This window comes from Hippocampus bargibanti, linkage group LG05, assembly GCF_051943395.1.
Source record: "Hippocampus bargibanti isolate YZ-2025 linkage group LG05, ASM5194339v1, whole genome shotgun sequence".
Taxonomy (NCBI): domain Eukaryota; kingdom Metazoa; phylum Chordata; class Actinopteri; order Syngnathiformes; family Syngnathidae; genus Hippocampus; species Hippocampus bargibanti.
In genome coordinates, this window is record NC_142738.1 from 25,414,622 (window position 1) to 25,432,358 (window position 17,737).

Here is a 17,737-nt window from a genome sequence, read left to right on the forward strand (position 1 = left end):
CAGGGAGGCCAGACTGGGACGCGAACCGGCGACCTCTGCACTGTGAAGCCGGTGTGCTAACCACTCGACTACCGGGCCGCCCCCAGAGTATATCCATTCTCTAATTATCGATCAATCTATCCCAATTGAATTTAGACATGAGAATGGGTAGTAGGGGTACATTGTGGACTCATTTGCGTGTACTCATAGAATAACTGAATTTTGTACTCGACGCATGGTCACAATATCTTCAAGTCAACGATCTTTTACGACATCAAATGTTTTCTCAGTTATCATTAGTCTTGATATTATACAATAAAAAAAAACAGATGACTCTAAAATATATGTTTGCATATGTGATAAGCGTCCAAAGGTCTGAATGTCCTGATCACAAATAATTGGGTGTGTGTCATACTTTTTTCATTCCCCTTCCCCCAAAATTGGATGACAAAGCCGAGAACCTGTTGTCATCAGATTCTAAATTCCAGACCATCAACAGAGTTTGCCCGAAAAGGCAGTTGATGTGTGCATTAGTGATTAAAATATCACAACTGTCCATCAGTTAATTGAAAAGAGTAGTGTGTCTTTTTTTAGTTCATTAACAAGTCACATTACATTTTGATGGTCTGCCGTGCTTGGGCCAAGTACTTCAGAGAATCGAGGAGGCCGCATTTCATTGACCCCTTTTGTAAGGCGTGGTTTTCTCGACTGCAACATCTTATGTGTGTCAACATCAGGCGACACCTGCAGTGGAAGTACAAACAGTATGAAGATAATATCATCCATCCATTTTCCAGACTGCTTGATCCTCAGTAGGGTCACGGGGGGGGGGGGGGGGTGCTGGAGCCTATCCCAGCCGTCTTCTTCGGGCACAAGGCCAAGGACACCCTGAATTGGTTGCCAGCCAATCACAGAGCACAGGGAGAAAAACAACCATCCGCACTCACACTCACATTCACACCAAGGGACAATTTACAGTTCAATCGGCCTGTCATGAATGTTTCTGGGATGTGGGAGGAAACCGCAGGGGCCTGGGAAGACATGCAAACTCCACAGAGGGGAGCCAGACCGGGTCTTGAACTGACCACTCACTGTGAATCTGGCGTGCTAACCACTCGTCTACCAGGCTGCAAAGATAATATCAACTGCTACAACACTGTTTTTTTAGGTCACAGAAGGTAAAACGATAACTTTTAAGTATACATATGACAATAACTTTCGCCATAGTAAACCGTCTAGCAAACCTTCTTCGGAATGGGAGCACAAGATGTTAAGAGACATATTAATATTTTGCGTACAGCCAAATATGCGTCCAGAATCAATATTACGGTATTCTCCGTAGCTTCACAGGAGCTTCCCCGTTAACCAGGTGCAGTATAAATTACGTATTCTTTCGATTCTGTCAAACAAGATATCGCTCGTCACAGCCGAAAAATGCACAAAACTCATTGCGAAATAAAACAAAAATATTACACATAGTTGAAGAAGAATAAAATGAAAGAATACAAGTCTCACCCGACTTGAAAATCAAGGCGAGGGGATCAGCGTTCGTCGGTTGTTTTGTTACCATGGCGACGGACCCGAAGCTAATTTTGAAGACGTCATGAAAACAGACACGAACAAAAGTCTCGTGATCAGTGTGAAAGTTAGCAAGTGGCCACCAGATTATGTGATTTTAAGGAGAATCATAAAACACTGGACGTGATGTTATTCTGTCCATTTGTGCCAATGGATGGTCCTTACATGAGATTAGCCTTGATGTTGAGAGTGGTGTGATATAAATTGGAATGCACAATTTAATACCTCGCAAATAACTCATCGTTGAAAACCGTTGTAATAATGTACTTTAACCTAAACTGGGTGATTTGGGTAACGTTAATGCAGTTGTTACTGTTCGAAATTAATCACGTTCTTTGCTTTGTAAAAAAACAATTGTCAAAACTTTAAGAAAAACATATCAGTGGATGCATAAATATCGTCCTTAATGTCATTCATGACATTCATGATCAATGAGCATGTCACTTTTACAGGAATGCAGTTCAATCATGAAAAATGTCCAAAAAGATCGTGTATTGACTCCACAATAAGTGAGACTGATACCTTCTAACGCTCTTGCTGCAGTATGTATCCGTCACGTAAAATTGCTGAAGGTGCGTATTCGAGAGCGGTAAAAAAATATGCCCGTGTACATACATACGTAAAAGGTGTAACTAAAAACCCCTAACATCATTTTAGACCGTGTTGGGGGACACAGTGTCCTCCAATTTACTGTGCCATTTATTATATTAAACAACAATTTTTAAAAAAGACGGACGGTTGGATGGATGAAAGCATCCACCAGGGGGAAACAATGCACTGTGAGGAGATAATTTAAAACTAAAATCTAAGATTCATCCTCTTTGGGCACCCCGGATTCAAATCGCCAGGGACATACTGAACTACACGGTCAAACACGAGTTCATAATTGCAATGAACCCGTGTCATTATGAGAAGAAATTGCAGATTCAAACCCATTGACCAGAGGTCACGATTGAGTCACTCCACATTGCCGTCACAGTGTCAGCTACATGTGGAAATATCTTTCCATTCAATCAGATGATTAGATAGATAGATAGATAGATAGATAGATAGATAGATAGATAGATAGATAGATAGATAGATAGATAGATAGATAGATAGATAGATAGATAGATAGATGGATGGATGGATGGATGGATGGATGGATGGATGGATGGATGGACGGACGGACGGACAGACAGACAGACAGACAGACAGACAGATAGATAGATAGATAGATAGATAGATAGATAGATAGATAGATAGATAGATAGATAGATAGATAGATAGATAGATAGATAGATAGATAGATAGATAGATAGATAGATAAATAGATAGATAGATAGATAGACAGACAGAGAGGAGAAATATGGACTTAGTTTAAGGTTTACTGCATTGACATATGAATGCAATTATGTAATGATTCAAATAAATTTTGATATAATTTATATATTTTGCTGCTATAAATTGGGAATTTCTCCATTGTGAGAGACAAATAAAGGTTTTCTTATATCTTTATTGCCATTACGTATGCACTAAGATATTGCACATTTGAATAATATTCATTGCTCATGTGAAAAATGTATCACTGCTATTGCAGTGTCCAGGTGCATCCACTTCATACTCAGTGTATGCAATATAAATGAATGTCAAATGGTGTAAAAGGTGGTCTGAAGTGTAGTTTCCGGCACTGAAACTGAAAAAGTTAGTTTGACAAAAAGCACATTGACTGTCGCATGTCGGAGAGAGAGAATTTTAATGATTGATTTGCTCAGTGGTCTCTGACTCACTCGCTCAAAATGTGTCCTTCTTGTGTCCCACAGTGTCCCCAGCCTTCTTGGTAAGTTTATTGATCAATTTTTCATTCAGAGCACTGAGATTGCTCCCGCAGCAAACAAGAGAAAGTAGATTCCACTTGCTGCCACAAATTGGTCGATAGTGTCTAACAACTTGCTGCTTGTAAACAGCATTCATGCATCAGCACCAGCATCCAGTTTAAAAAAACACGACCCCCACGTTTTCTACAGTCTTATCCAGATGTGAGTGAGCACGATGCATCAGATAGGTGACAGCATCATTCACGGTAACACGAGGGTGGTTTCCAAATTGCAGACTGCAGAGCAAGTTGCACCAGTGGTCGTAAATGGGCCACAAGCAGTCTCTGAGACTGAGAGACTTGAAGTTCATTGAACAAGATGTACATGCAAGTAACACAAAATACAGTAAAGACAATTAAAGAGCAACCGTACAAAGTTACCATGTTTATTTTCCGCATACGTATTATGGTAAATGCTTTCCAAATATGTTATAAAATAATCTTTCAGATGCTGATTATAACTTTCTAGAAAAGCGTCCTTCCCGACTGTCACGTCTACACGAGGAGTGGCAACAGGTCTCGTAGGACAAAAAGGGGAGTTGGATCCAAAATACTCAATGGAGACAGTAATTACTTCAAAAGAGGCTTTACTGAGACACGCAGAGGGGTAAACAGAAAATAACAAAACAGAACAGAGAGGCAGCAGCTACCCTATGTCAAATCCTCCTCAGCGCCAGGAGCGCGCCCCTCCCCTCCTTGCTCTCCAGACTCACTCACCTGAGTGAGTCTGGTGTGCTCAATTTCTGATGCAGTGCTCACTGGTTTTTGAACAACAACCCTCCGCCTTCGTTAGCGATGAGGCTAAGGTGGCTTTCATCACCAGCCTGCTCACGGGCCAGGCCGAGTCCTGGGTATTGGCCGTCCGGGAGTCCCAGCCCGACCTATCCAGTTCCTACCCGGGCTTTGTGGCCGAGCTTCGCCAAGTGTTCCACCACCCGGTCACGGAGTGCGAGGCTGAGGGACTCCTCCATGACTACGTTCAAGTAACGCGTTCGGCCGCTGAGAATTCCATCGCCTTCCGCATCCTGGCTGTCCGGAGTGGCTACAATGATCGGGCGCTGAGAGGAGTGTTTCGTCGCGGACTGAGCGGCGCTCTCAAAGCCGAGTTGACCACCCGCGACGCTGGCAACACCCTCAGCGAGATGATCGATGTAGTCATCTGCCTGGACCATCACCTCCGGTAGCGGCAGCGGGAGCAAGGTACTAAGCGGTCCGGCGAACCCGGAAGCAAGCAGAGGACGACCACACCCGACGGCGACGAGCAGGCGCGACTCCAGGAGGAGTTCCCCGAGCCGATGCAGGTGGGTAGCGGGGGCGATCGTGCCAACCCCGGCGGTCGTCGCACTCAAGGGCCCCCGCCTAAGACACCCATGCGCCTTCTTCTCCCGCCGGCTAAGCCCCGCAGAAGCCAACTATTATATGAGGAACCGAGAACTGCTGGCGGTCATCCTGGCGATGCAGGAGTGGAGACTGGCTCAAAGGGGCCAAACACCCCTTCACCGTCTACACCCATCACAAGAACCTGGCCGCCATTTGGTCCGCCAAGAGACTCGATGGTCACTGTTTCTCACACGCTTTAACTTCACTCTCACCTACTGCCCAGGTTCGCAGAACACCAAGCCTGACGCCTTATCTCACATTCACGAGCCGGCAGAGAAGGAGGAGGTCATCGCCAACATCCTGCCGGCGCAACACATCCTGGGCGCCCTGAGGTGGGAGGCAGAGAAGAGGGTGCAGGAGGCCCAGGGGGGTAACCCTATCCCCAAGGGTTGCCCAGTGCATCGCCTATTCGTCCCCCCTGCTCTATGCACCGAGGTGCTGCACTGGGGACACGCCTCCAGAGTCGCCTATCACCCGGGGGTCAACAGGACGATCCATCTCATCGGCCAGTGGTTCTGGTGGCCGGAGTACAGGAGGGACATCACGGAATTCATGAAGGCATGCCCCGCCTGTACCTGCGGAAAGGTCTCCCATCAAACCCCGACAGTACTTCTCCAGCCGCTACCGGTCCCCTCCCGACCCTGGTCCCATATTTCCCTGGACTTCTTCACAGGCCTCCCCCTTCCCGTGGCAACACGGTCGTCCTCACTGTGGTGGACCGCTTCTCCAAGTCGGCCCACTTCATCCCGTTAACTAGGTTGCCGTCCGCTATCGAGACGGCCCAACACCTGGTTAACCACGTTGTCCGTCTCCACGGGATTCCGGCGGACATCGTGTCAGACCAGGGACCGCAGTTTGTGTCCAAAGTATGAAAACGTTTCTGCCGGTCCCTAGGGGCGTCGGCGAGCTTGTCGTCTGGCTACCATCCCCAGTCCAACGGAGCGCAGGAACCAGGACCTGGAAGCGGCTCTCCGGTGTGTGTGCCTCCACCGTCCTGCGTCGTGGGCTTTCCACTTGCCATGGGTGGAGTACGCACACAGCACCCTGGTCTCCTCAGCCAAAGGTCGGTCTCCTTTCATGTCCGCCTGTGGTCATCAGCCGCCGCTGTTCCCCACCCAGGAGGGCCAGGTGGAGGTCCTGTCCATCCAACACCAAGTGAGGCGGGCCCATCGCGTGTGGAAGGAGACCAGAGCCGCCCTGTCACGCACGGCATCCCGAAACCAACACATCGCGGATCGTTGTCGCCCCGCAGCGACGACGATCCCTCCACCGCGTATCCCTCCTCAAGCCGGTGGAGACCAGCCCCCTGGCTCCAGCACCCGCGCCCCCTCCCCCTCCCCGGATGCTGGACGGCGACCCTGTCTACACCGTGCGGGAGATATTGGACTCAATGCGCATGGGCAGGGGATTGCAATACCTGGTCGATTGGGAGGGTTACGGGCCCGAAGAACGTCAATGGGTTCCCCGCTCTTGGATCCTCGACCCATCTCTCACCCGAGCGTTCCACTCGGCTCACCCCTCCAAACCGAGTGGGCCGCCAGGGGGGCGTACGTTGACCCCCCTCTAGGCGTTGAGCCAGCAAGGACATGGTACCGCGGATCTCCGCGATAGCTTGTGACAGCTGGCTCGAACGCTCCGCCTGATGGGCTAAGACGGTCATGAACTTGTCCCCATCGGCAGGTTCCATGGTGGCCGGTGTATTATGTCACGTCCGCACTAGGAGTGGCAACAGGTCTCGTAGGACAAAAAGGGGAGTTGGATCCAAAAGAATCGATAGAGACAGTAATTAGTTCAAAAGAGGCTTTACTGAGACACGTAGGGGGGAAAACAGAAAATAACAGAACAGAACAGCGAGGCAGCAGCTAACGAGCGGGACCAACCTTGCATACGGTGAGGTGAAAAGTCACGAATGAGAAAATACACCGGCGAATACCGAGCCTAACCGGGTGACTTTTAGAGTCAGAAGGCACAATGAGTGGGATTGGGATCAGGTGTGCGAGCCCGGAGGAGCAGGGAGGGGAGGGGCACGCACCTGACGCCGATAAGGATGTGACACCGATATGTTCTCTCGAATCTGCTGGAAATAAAGTTTGTAATACAGATGTCAAACAAAAAGATAAAAGGTTCAACATTTACTAATTTTAGAACGGTGTCACGCACTGTCCTGTGATAGTTGCAAGTTGTCAGCGAAAGTTCACAAGATGTTACTGGATAGTCCTAAAAGGACACACATCAGCCTGAATTTGGACAGCTGCACCAGGCGCAATCTTGTTTCAAATCTATTCTCTTGCGGTGATTGCGTGTAAGAACAATATCACCTCTTAACACTCAATAACAAGTACTGTACCTTTTTCCATATTTAACAGGTTGCCTCAAGAAGGCATTGAGACAAAGCAAGTGAAATAGATTCGGACGTGTAGAATATTTTATCTTCCATGATTAGTGGGCAGAAATTAAGAGCAGATTTTTTTGTCAAAATAAATATATTCCTCCCAATGCGTTTTTTTTTTTTTGTGCAGCAAGTGATGTGATGAATAAATGAAGATAGCAGTAGCTACAAACCAGACATTTCAGTGACGATTTGTGAGGTATTCTTACAAAGCACAATGACAGACACGCAAGGACAATTGACACCAAAGCATAATATGTTCTATCGTATTTCTTCCAATTAAGCTTTTAATTCCCCCTAATACCAGAACAGGGTGTCCTCCCTCATTCTTTGACTATAAGGCACTTCCCGCAAACGCCCTTGTAAGTTTAGAATGTGGATGACACACACATGGTCTCTCTTCTCTTCCCTGTTCCTTCCCGTTTAGTGTAGTTAGACTCCTGTCCCTCTCTGGACCGGAACCTGTCCCAAAAGATGCTCAGGGAATTGAGGTTTCAGCCCAGGTTTGAATACTTGACTGTCATTGAGGAGGGAAAAAGAATTCTATCGGGTAAACATTTTGACATTGAGATGCCTGGAAATGTAAAATATAGTTCTATCTCTAAACAATGATGATCACATTTCTTTACGCAAGCAGGAAGTAACACATCTCAAGGGACAACTTTCATCCAGCACCCTCTTTCGGGCTTGGTATAGAAAATAAATGCCTCGTAGTAAAGCATATCGTCATGTTTTCTGCGCTATGGGTGCAAGAATCATCTTAATACATTTTCCTTTCTATTTGAGACTGAATGATTTTAAAAGTGGTGGAAACCCAGTTTGAGAATAATTGAAGACGAGTCACTGACAGGCTGCTTCCACTGTTTTGCATCGTTATGAGAGAAAACAAACTGTGGGGTCGGACTGTCAACGAACAGGCAAATGCTTATCCTTGTCACTCTGCCGCTTGAGCACTGTCTCGTGAGAAAACGGGGTGGGGTAGGGGAATACAAACCGTGTGTGAAGACAGCATGTTCGGAAGAAAACAGACATTAAACACACACGCACACACACACGCACGCACGCGCGCGCACACGGACACGCACACTACAAAGCAGTGCCAGTGGAATTAAAGTGTTGCACTATTTATAGCAACGCTGGAAAGAGTTGATTCATGTACAAATCAACTATGCATACGCTTTGTATTGATCAAAACCATTTTGAAATTGCAGAGATACACAGTATTACTGTAAATACATTGAGACACTGTAAAGGTCTTTTTTTTCCGTTTGAATGACAGGTTGTCATTTGTTTGAATGACAACCTTGAATGACATTCGTTTGAATAATAATAATAATAATAATAATAATAATAATAATAATAATAATAATAATAATAATACATTTTATTTCAAGCGCCTTTCAAAATACCCAAGGACACTTTACAATAAAAACAATAGAACACAGCACATAACAATAAAACCATAAGTAAAATGATAAATAATAAAATAGCAGAGAGAATCAGACATTGAAAGCAATTTTAAACAAATGGGTTTTGAGATGAGCCTTGAAAATAGGGAGGGAGTCAATATTACGGATGTTGGGTGGGAGTGAATTCCAGAGTTTGGGAGCAGAGCGGCTGAAAGCTCTGCATCCCATCGTGGTGAGACGGGCAGAGGGCACATAGAGGTGAAGGGAGGATGAGGATCTGAGGTACCGAGAGGGAACAGAGATTTGAAGCAGGTCAGAAAGATAGGGAGGAGCAAGGTTATGGATGGCTTTGAAAGTAAACAGAAGACATTGTCCTAGGATGGATTCTTGCCATTGACCAGTGAGGAAGACAGTGCCCTCCTACTTATGACGAGAAACTGGATGTGGCGCACACAATCACAATGTGGTGTGCATTCTTGAAAATGTGACTTGAACATAAGATTAAATATCGGAAAGTATAGATCGTATTTCACCTCATGTGACGTTTTCTAACTGCAAGGCTAGTAGTGGATGTACAAATAAATGAATGACCTCAAGTTCTTTTTGGACAGAAAACGGTTCTTAATGCCCTCTCCGTGATCCAAAAATATTTAGTTTTGTATTTATGTAACAAAAGAACATATTCTTTTGAGGGAATCCAATACAATAGTAAATTCTAATTAGAGATAAAATGAAATAAAACATTCATTCATTTTCTGAACAGCTTTATGCTCACTAAGATCGCGGGCGGTGCTGGATCCCATCCCAGCTCTCTTTGAGCCGTCGGCAGGGGACACCCTGAACTGGCTGCCAGTCAAAAAATATAAGTTTCTTCTGGTCTACTTGGAGCATTCAGGCCTTCACTGTAGCATGTGTTTCACATGTAAGTTATTCAGCTGTTTCAGTGATTGCTTGAAGTTAGACGCAAATCTATCAACTCAGAATGGTTTCAGACTTTCGGTTTTATAAGCAGAATATTTACACCCCCAGGGCAAGTCTCGCACAAAGCACAGTGTAAATATATACACGGGTCGAGTACCATTGTTGTTTTTGTCAATCGCACAGGTAGGAATGGGTGGTTTGCAGCCTATCGAACTGGATCTTCTCATTCCCTTTGACCTCAGTGCATGGTGGGCTCATGATCTTTGATATGGCAGAAGCTAAAAAAGTTACACTATAGACTATGTAAGAGATTGCAAAAACTGCAAGTAAACTTTCACAGGAGGAGGATTGAAAATTGACAGATCACAGATTAGTGATTAGAAATATAAATAGATTCATCACCTATTGTGAAAACACTTTGGTCATTAATAGTAGGGACAATTCAATTGAGGGGTAAGTTATTTGCTTTTGCCTGAGAAACAGACTACATTTGCTGGAATTACTGTCTCTACTCATTCCGAGGATGAGACAAAGGAAAACAGCAGACAGAAGACAACCGATGGAAGGAAATGAAGGAGAAAGAGATTGAAAATGGCAGTGAGAAAAAACAATTATCTCTCGGAATTCAGATGCTATGACAGCAGGTGACAGGCAGGGAGAGTTGCAGCTTATTTTTACACTTTCATCATCACCCCCCTGCCGGCCCCCCCTCGCAACACACGGTCTGCCACCCTCTCCCGTAATTTCTCAACTTCTCGAAGCCCTCCGGTACCTTTGATTACAAGTCATTCGGCAAAGTTGCAATATGAATGTGTGTCTTCTTGAGTGCAAGCACATACACTTAAATTTGAGTGGTAATGTTCATTATTGTGCAGCAACTTTGAAATGGGTATTTTTGTTCCTTCAAAGAGGCCGCTATAGTGCAGTCCTCAGAGTGCTGGAACGCCGTCAGAGCCAATCCCTCGACAATCCCTAAGAGCTGCCTGTCAGTGCATTAGGATCAACAGCATGAGTGAGAGGATGTGCAAAATGGAGACGTCCTGGGTCAAGATTGAGGGGGAGTATCTGAACATTTTGGAGGAGGAAAATGAAGATTAAGGTCTCACAATGCATTGGAAAACAAATTATAATATTTGACCGTGCATATGTTAAACTGAAAACACGAGAACAATGCGCAGCACGCAATTCTGCTCCCTAAAATTTCAACAGGAGGAGTCGAGTCCTCTTCAGGCATGATGAACTGAAACATACATGAAACATACATGAGACTGATGGAGGTTGGGAAAGATGTTAAATTAAAAATGATTGTGTCTTAACGGGTTGCAAGTGAAGGTGTGGGCCACATCCGGCCTCTTCCTTATAAAAGCTTCATTCTGCTAAATTCTGAAAATGTCACCTCTACTTCAAAATACAGCACCTGTACGCTTATAGTTACTGAGTACTTCTGTGCCTCTAAATCAAGACAAATCCAATCCCATACACACCCCTTACACACATACAAATGCAATTGTTCCGAATCACAGTTGCATATATACAGCATTTGAATAAACCAGAACATTTATTTATCTTTTAAACTCACAATGATCAAACAGTATCAAATGTTTTTGCTAGGAGAAATTATTTCTCCAAAAATAAAGTTGATAAATGAAATGAGTAAAGTAAAAAATGTAAAGGTAACTGTACTGTAAAAGGTGATTTTACTGCAGTGTAGTTTTAAACAAAAGATGATCATGTGAGCATGGAAATGTATTCTCCCATTCTCTCTCTCTCTCTCTCTCTCTCTCTCTCTCTCTCTCTCTCTCTCTCTCTCTCTCTCTCTCTCTGCTCACCCTCTCTGTCGCTCTGTCGCTCTCTCTCTCTGTCTCTCTCCCTGTCTCTCTCTCTCCCACTCTCTCTCTCTTTCTCTCTGCCCCTCTCAATCTTTCTGTCCTTTCTGTCTCCATCTCTCTCTCTCTCTCTCTCTCTCTCTCTCTCTCTCTCTCTCTCTCTCTCTCTCTCTCTCTCTCCACTCTCTCTCTTTCTCTTTCCCCCTCTCTCGATATATATATACAGTAAAGTCTCGTTATATCGATATCGGTTATATCGATAGTACCGCTTATTACGATACTATTTTCATTTCCTTTGCACATTTCTAGTCTTTTTATGTATAATTAGTACCATTTAGTACGATACCCGGTTATTACGATAATCCGGTTATTACGGTGCTCCTTTTCATCCCCCGCCGGCCATTTTTGTTGTTTATATCGATATATCCGTCGCGCCATTGGTCAACTTGGTCACGTGTCTTGTTGGGTGAGCCGCCATCGGTCGACTTGGCCGTGTGACTTTGTCACGTGACACGCCATCGGTCGCGCCATTGGTCAACTTGGTCACGTGTCTTGGTTACGTGTCACGCCATCGGTCGCGCCATTGGTCGACTTGGTCAGGTGACTTGGTTACGTGCCCAGCACCCGTGTAGCAGAGCCATTTTCATTTTCAGACGCTAGCTCGTGTGTAGCAGACGAGATTGAAGTGTTTGTGTTAAAAGGTAAAAATGGAAAGCAGAAGAAGATTGATGACTTTTTTAAATGGTATACATAATACAGTAAGATGTAAGCGTTGCAGTTTCCCTGTTGTGTTATGTACATGCCCACTGTACTGTATATGAATGCAATCGTTTTTTGCAACAATGTTTCTTGTTTTGTCTGCTGAAGCGCGATGATTTTGAAAATTAACATTCCATACTGTGTGTTAAAAGACAGCCGATGTCACTTTTTATTCAAATGCAAATAAAAATGACTTCACGCCAAGACGTCTTGCATTGCTTGTGAATCCAAACAATGGCTTCAGATTCGGATAATATGCTTTCTTGTTACACATCCAGTTATGAATATGTTTCAAATACACTGTAGTTCTGAAGATTAAACCATACATGTTTACAATCATTAAAGAATTATATGTGCCATTTTGAGGCAACATTGGGGGAACATCTCTCACCCCAAAAAAGGGAGCTAATGGCCAGCTCCGTTTCTTATATGGCGCTTGGCTGCCCTCTTTTGATATCTCATCTCATCTCATTTTCCGTACCGCTTATTCCTCATTAGGGTCGCGGGGGTAGCTGGAGCCTATCTCAGCTGTCTTCGGGCACGAGGCGGGGGACACCCTGAATTGGTTGCCAGCCAATCGTAGGGCACACAAAGACGTACAACAGTCACTCTCACACTCACACCTAGGGACAATTTGGAGTGGTCAATCTGCCTCGACTACCGGGCCGCCTATATATATATATATATATATATATATATACTACCGGGCCGCCTATATATATATATATATATATATATATATAGCAACAGCAACACTGTTGAAATCTGCAGCGTGTTAGCAATGCATTTAGTAGAATAAAGACTTGAGAGGGTCCTTCTTATTTAGATTGAAAAAGTAGGACGTTCATTTGCCGCAGCACAGAGAGCAACCGCTTCTCTCTGGATTGTATCAGAACTATTTTTTTTTTATTGCTGTGAAAGTAACATGTGTAGCGTTGTGGTTGCGTTGCCAGATGCGCTCAACACTCATTTATCTTAGCAGAGAATATTACAGCGTTGCACAAAATGAGGATACAAAATAACAGTTTCTTCACAAACGCGTACAACAATTTTATGATGGCACTGGCGGGGAGGAGTTCCACAGACGCCAAGGCGGGTGGGCGTCGGTTCTCAGGTCGAGGGACGCAGGGCGAAAGCTGAGGCGGGTTGGCCGTCGGCGCTCGGGCGTGCGGGATCGGCGTGACGAGAACCCCGCGCCGGGCCCATGCCGCCACTGCCTCTTTGAGACTTTTTTCCTTCGGAGTTAGCCTAAGTCCAAACACGTGTTTTGGCGACCTCTTCTGGATTCTCCATTAGCAGAGAGAGCGATTTTTCAACAGCACATAAATTTGGGAAGCCGTGCGTATTTCGGTCAGCAGAACGACACAGTACTAAAAATCCCTTCTGTGGTCAAAAACAAATTATAATCAAACCCATGACTATGAACCTGGCTTCCTGGAATGTTCGCAACCTCCTCCATGAAGACGAACTGCCCTCATCACACATAAGCTCAGGAGGTACAACATCGATATTTCCGCACTCAGTGAGAGTCGGTTCTCAGGTGAGGATTCACTCATAGAAGTTGGTGAGGGGTAAAACTTCTTTTGGAAGGGTCTCCCAGAGAATGAGCGAAGACTCCATGGAGTTGGATTTGCTGTGAAAAGCAGCTTACTCAGTAAACGGCTTATGACTTGGTGTGTTCCCCTGGTAAAAGGTGGCTTTGCTACTCTAATCAGTGCCTATGCTCCCACCTTGGATGCTGACGATAACATCAAAGATGCCTTCTACGAGTTCCTGGATGCAACTACTTTGAGACCTCGGTTTACGAACCCCTTGGCTTACGAACTTTTCGGTTTACGAATGTTACATGTATGAAAATTTTACCTTGGCAGACAAACTATTTTTCGGGATACACACGGAGCTGCCACAATGAGTGTTGTCTCGTTCGCGAACGAGCCCGTTCTCCTAACAAGAAAATGGTGGCCACCGTGTTTGTCCTCTACTCCCCGCCCCCAGTCTTCGGTTAAAGCCACATGATTGGTCAAGAACCCAGAAGTGGGGGGGGGGAACATTAAAGAGACAGGCAGACAGGGAGAGAGTGTGAAAACACACACACACGAAAGGGAGATGACAGAGCTTGAAACAAAAAACAAAAGGCTGAGAGTGTGAGTATAGTGAGAAAATGGATAGAAAACTATAAAATTATATTACTATAGCACATTTATTATAAATAAAATAATGTATATTTTGTGTAGTTTTAAAAGCTTAGAAAATTAGAAAGTAGAAAATTATGTTTTATGGGGACCTGGGAACGTATTATTCTCATTTTAATGGTTTCCTCTGGGAAATTAATTTTCGGGATACACACTTTTCGCCTTACACACTCTAGGAATCAATTAAGTTTGTAAGGTCCCACTGTATATCTAAAATCCCTGCCTCTGATAAACTTGTTCTGATGGGTGACTTCAATGCCCGAGTAGGTACTGATGTCAGGCTCTGGAAACAAGTACTCAGAAGGCACGGGACGGGGAAAATAAACACCAATGGCCTCCGACTCCTCACTCTGTGCTCTGAGCATCAGCTGGTTATAACCAACACCATCTTTCATCTGAAAAAGAAATACATCACATCATGGAGGCACCCCAGGTCCATTGGCACTTACTGGACTACATCATCACAAGACAACATGACCAAAATAATGTCCGCATCACACGGGCCATGCGTGGGGCTGAATGCTGGACTGATCATCGACTGATCAAGTGCAGGCTCAAGATGAGAATTCGACCTCCTCATAAGAAACAGCAACCTCAAAGGCGTCTCAACTCCAGGGCCCTGGAGTCCCCAGAATGTACAGCCAGCGACCGCAACAAGCTGGCAGAGGGACTTGCCAGCCTGGATAAGGACACCAGTAACAGTGACCTTGATGATGAAAGCAGGTCTCTTCAACCCTCACTCTCCACTTCTCTCTCACTACAAGGCCATCCGTGGTGAAACACATAAACAGCTGAGGATGATGGAAAACAAGTGGTGGCCCAGCAAGGCCCAAGAAATCCAGAGGTATGCAGACAACAACACACACGCCTTCTTTGATGCTGTAAAATCCCTGCATGGACCACGAAGACAACACATTGTTCCAGTTAGATCTGCAGACGGTTCTGTGCTACTGAAGGACGAACAGCTAATATTTGAGCGCTGGGCAGAGCACTTTGCCTCCCTGCTCAACAAAGTAAACCCTTCAAACCCATCTGTCCTTGACTCCCTCCCAGAGGTTCCATCAGTTCTCTCCCTTGATGAAGCTCCTCAGTTCACAGAGGTCCTCTCTGCAATCCGGAGCCTTAAAAACAACAAAAGCCTTGGCCCTGATGGACTTCCAGTTGATGTTTTCAAGAGCGGCGGTTACCTTCTGACATGGCAGCTACACCACCTCATCTGCAACATCTGGCAAAACAGGACACTTCCTCAGGAATGGAAAGACAGCAACATTGTCACCATTTATAGAAAGAAGGGGGACAAGTAAGTCTGTGGCAACAGCCGTGGCTCGCTTTCTGTTGCTGGCAAGATTCTTGCAAAAGTAATGCTGTTCCGTCTCACATCGCACATTACCAAAGAAATCCTCCCAGAGACGCAATGCGGTTTCAGAAAGGACCTAAGCACTCTAGACATGTTCAGGAGAAATGCAGGGAACAAAACAAGGACCTCTATATGAACTTCATCGAACTTACCAAGGCATTTGACACAGTTAACCGTGACATTCTCTGGACCATACTGCAGAAATTTGGTGTGCCCTCCAAATTTCTCCTTTAACAGTTCCACAGCGGCATAAAAGCAACTGTACTTGTTGGTGGCCAGCAATCTTCCCCGTTCCCTGTGGAAGTCGGGGTGAAGCAGGGCTGTGTAATGGCCCCTGCTATATTCAACCTGTTCCTGATGGCAGCTACACTCCTCTTCCATAAGTCCATTCAGGAAGGTGACGGCGTACAAATCCAATTCCGCCTGGATGGCAGACTCCTACAGGCCAAGACCAAGACCCTGATCACCAACATCCACGAGTTACAATATGCAGATGATTGTGCTCTGCTGGCCCACAGCCCAGCTGCCATGCAACATGCCCTTGATCCCATGTCCTCCATCTACCGACTACTCGGTCTCGTTATCAATGTAACCAAAATGGAGGTCATGACAAAATAGAGTTCTCCACCCCACGTGTTCACACTCAGTGGCAATCCCCCCATGGTTGTCCAGCAATTCAGCTGCCTCGACAGCATTCTAACACCCTCCAGTCCAATTGATGATGACGTCCAGGCCCGCATCAATCAAGCCTCCAAAGCTTTTGGCAGATTGCGTACTCGTGTGTTCAAAAACAACCATGTAAGAACTCCAACACAAGTCGCAGTCCACCAAGCAGTGTGTGTGTGTGTGTCCACAATGCTATATGGCGCAAAAACCTCGACCATCTATCAACGCCATGTGAGACGCCTTGATGCATTCCACATCAAGTGCCTCCAACAAATCCGTGGCATCACCTGGCTGGATCGTGTCCCACACACTGACATCCTTCAACGCACTGCCTCCAGTAGTATCGAGGATATACTAGCAAAGAGGCAAATCTACTGGGTTGGACATTTCATCCAGATGCCTAGCTGACGCTTGCCTCGACAGGTGCTTTATGGACAATTCTTGTCAACAAATAGGAAGCCTGGTGGTCCTGCTCCAGTACTGCCTCGGCAGCATGGTCCGGGCCTCACATGTCCTTAATGTGGCAGGATTTGGGGCTCCAGAATCGGGCTTCATAGTCACCTACAGTGGCATCGCCGTCAGCAACAATAACCACTGTCCAATACCCCACATAAGAATGGAAGCTACGTTATCTTCGACTTTGATGGATTGCCAAGAGAGAGAGACCCTGGACTTTCGATATCTTCGTCCGAGCCTTCCCCCCCCAGTTTTGAAAGGTGCTTATAAATGAAATGTATTGTTAATATGATTAGCTTCTCACCATTGTCGGGTTTCCCATTGCTCCCCCCACTCATCGTTTTTGGTATTCTTTATTTTTGATTATTCCCCTGGTCCTCTTTTTGGGACCAGCGCGTATCTCATGCCGGTCATAAATCGTATTTTATATATATAAAAGGAATGGAAGAGGGACAATCATGGGAGGAAAAGCCCCTACACGGAATGTACCATAACTGAAGTGGCTGATCTCAAAAAGTCCTATCAGTGGCTATAGAGGAATGGCCTAAAGGACACCACAGAGGCACTCATTCTGGCTGCTCAAGAGCAGGCCCTGAACTCCAGAGCCACAGAGGCACGGATATACCACACCAGGCAAGACCCAAGGTGCATGTTGCGCAAAGAGACACCTGAAACAATCCAACACATAACTGCAGGGTGTAAGATGATGGCAGGGAAAGCCTACATGGAGCGCCATAACCAGGTGGCTGGCTTAATCTACCGAAACGTCTGTGCGGAGTATGGACTGGAAACCCCAAGGTCAAAATGGGAAAAACCTCCCAAGGCAGTAGAGAATGACCGAGCAAAGATCCTGTGGGACTTCCAGATACAGACTGACAAGATGGTAATGGCCAACCAACCAGATATTGTGGCCATAGATAAAGGGCAAAGGAAAGCTGTTGTCGTGGGTGTAGCGGTCCCGAGTGATGGA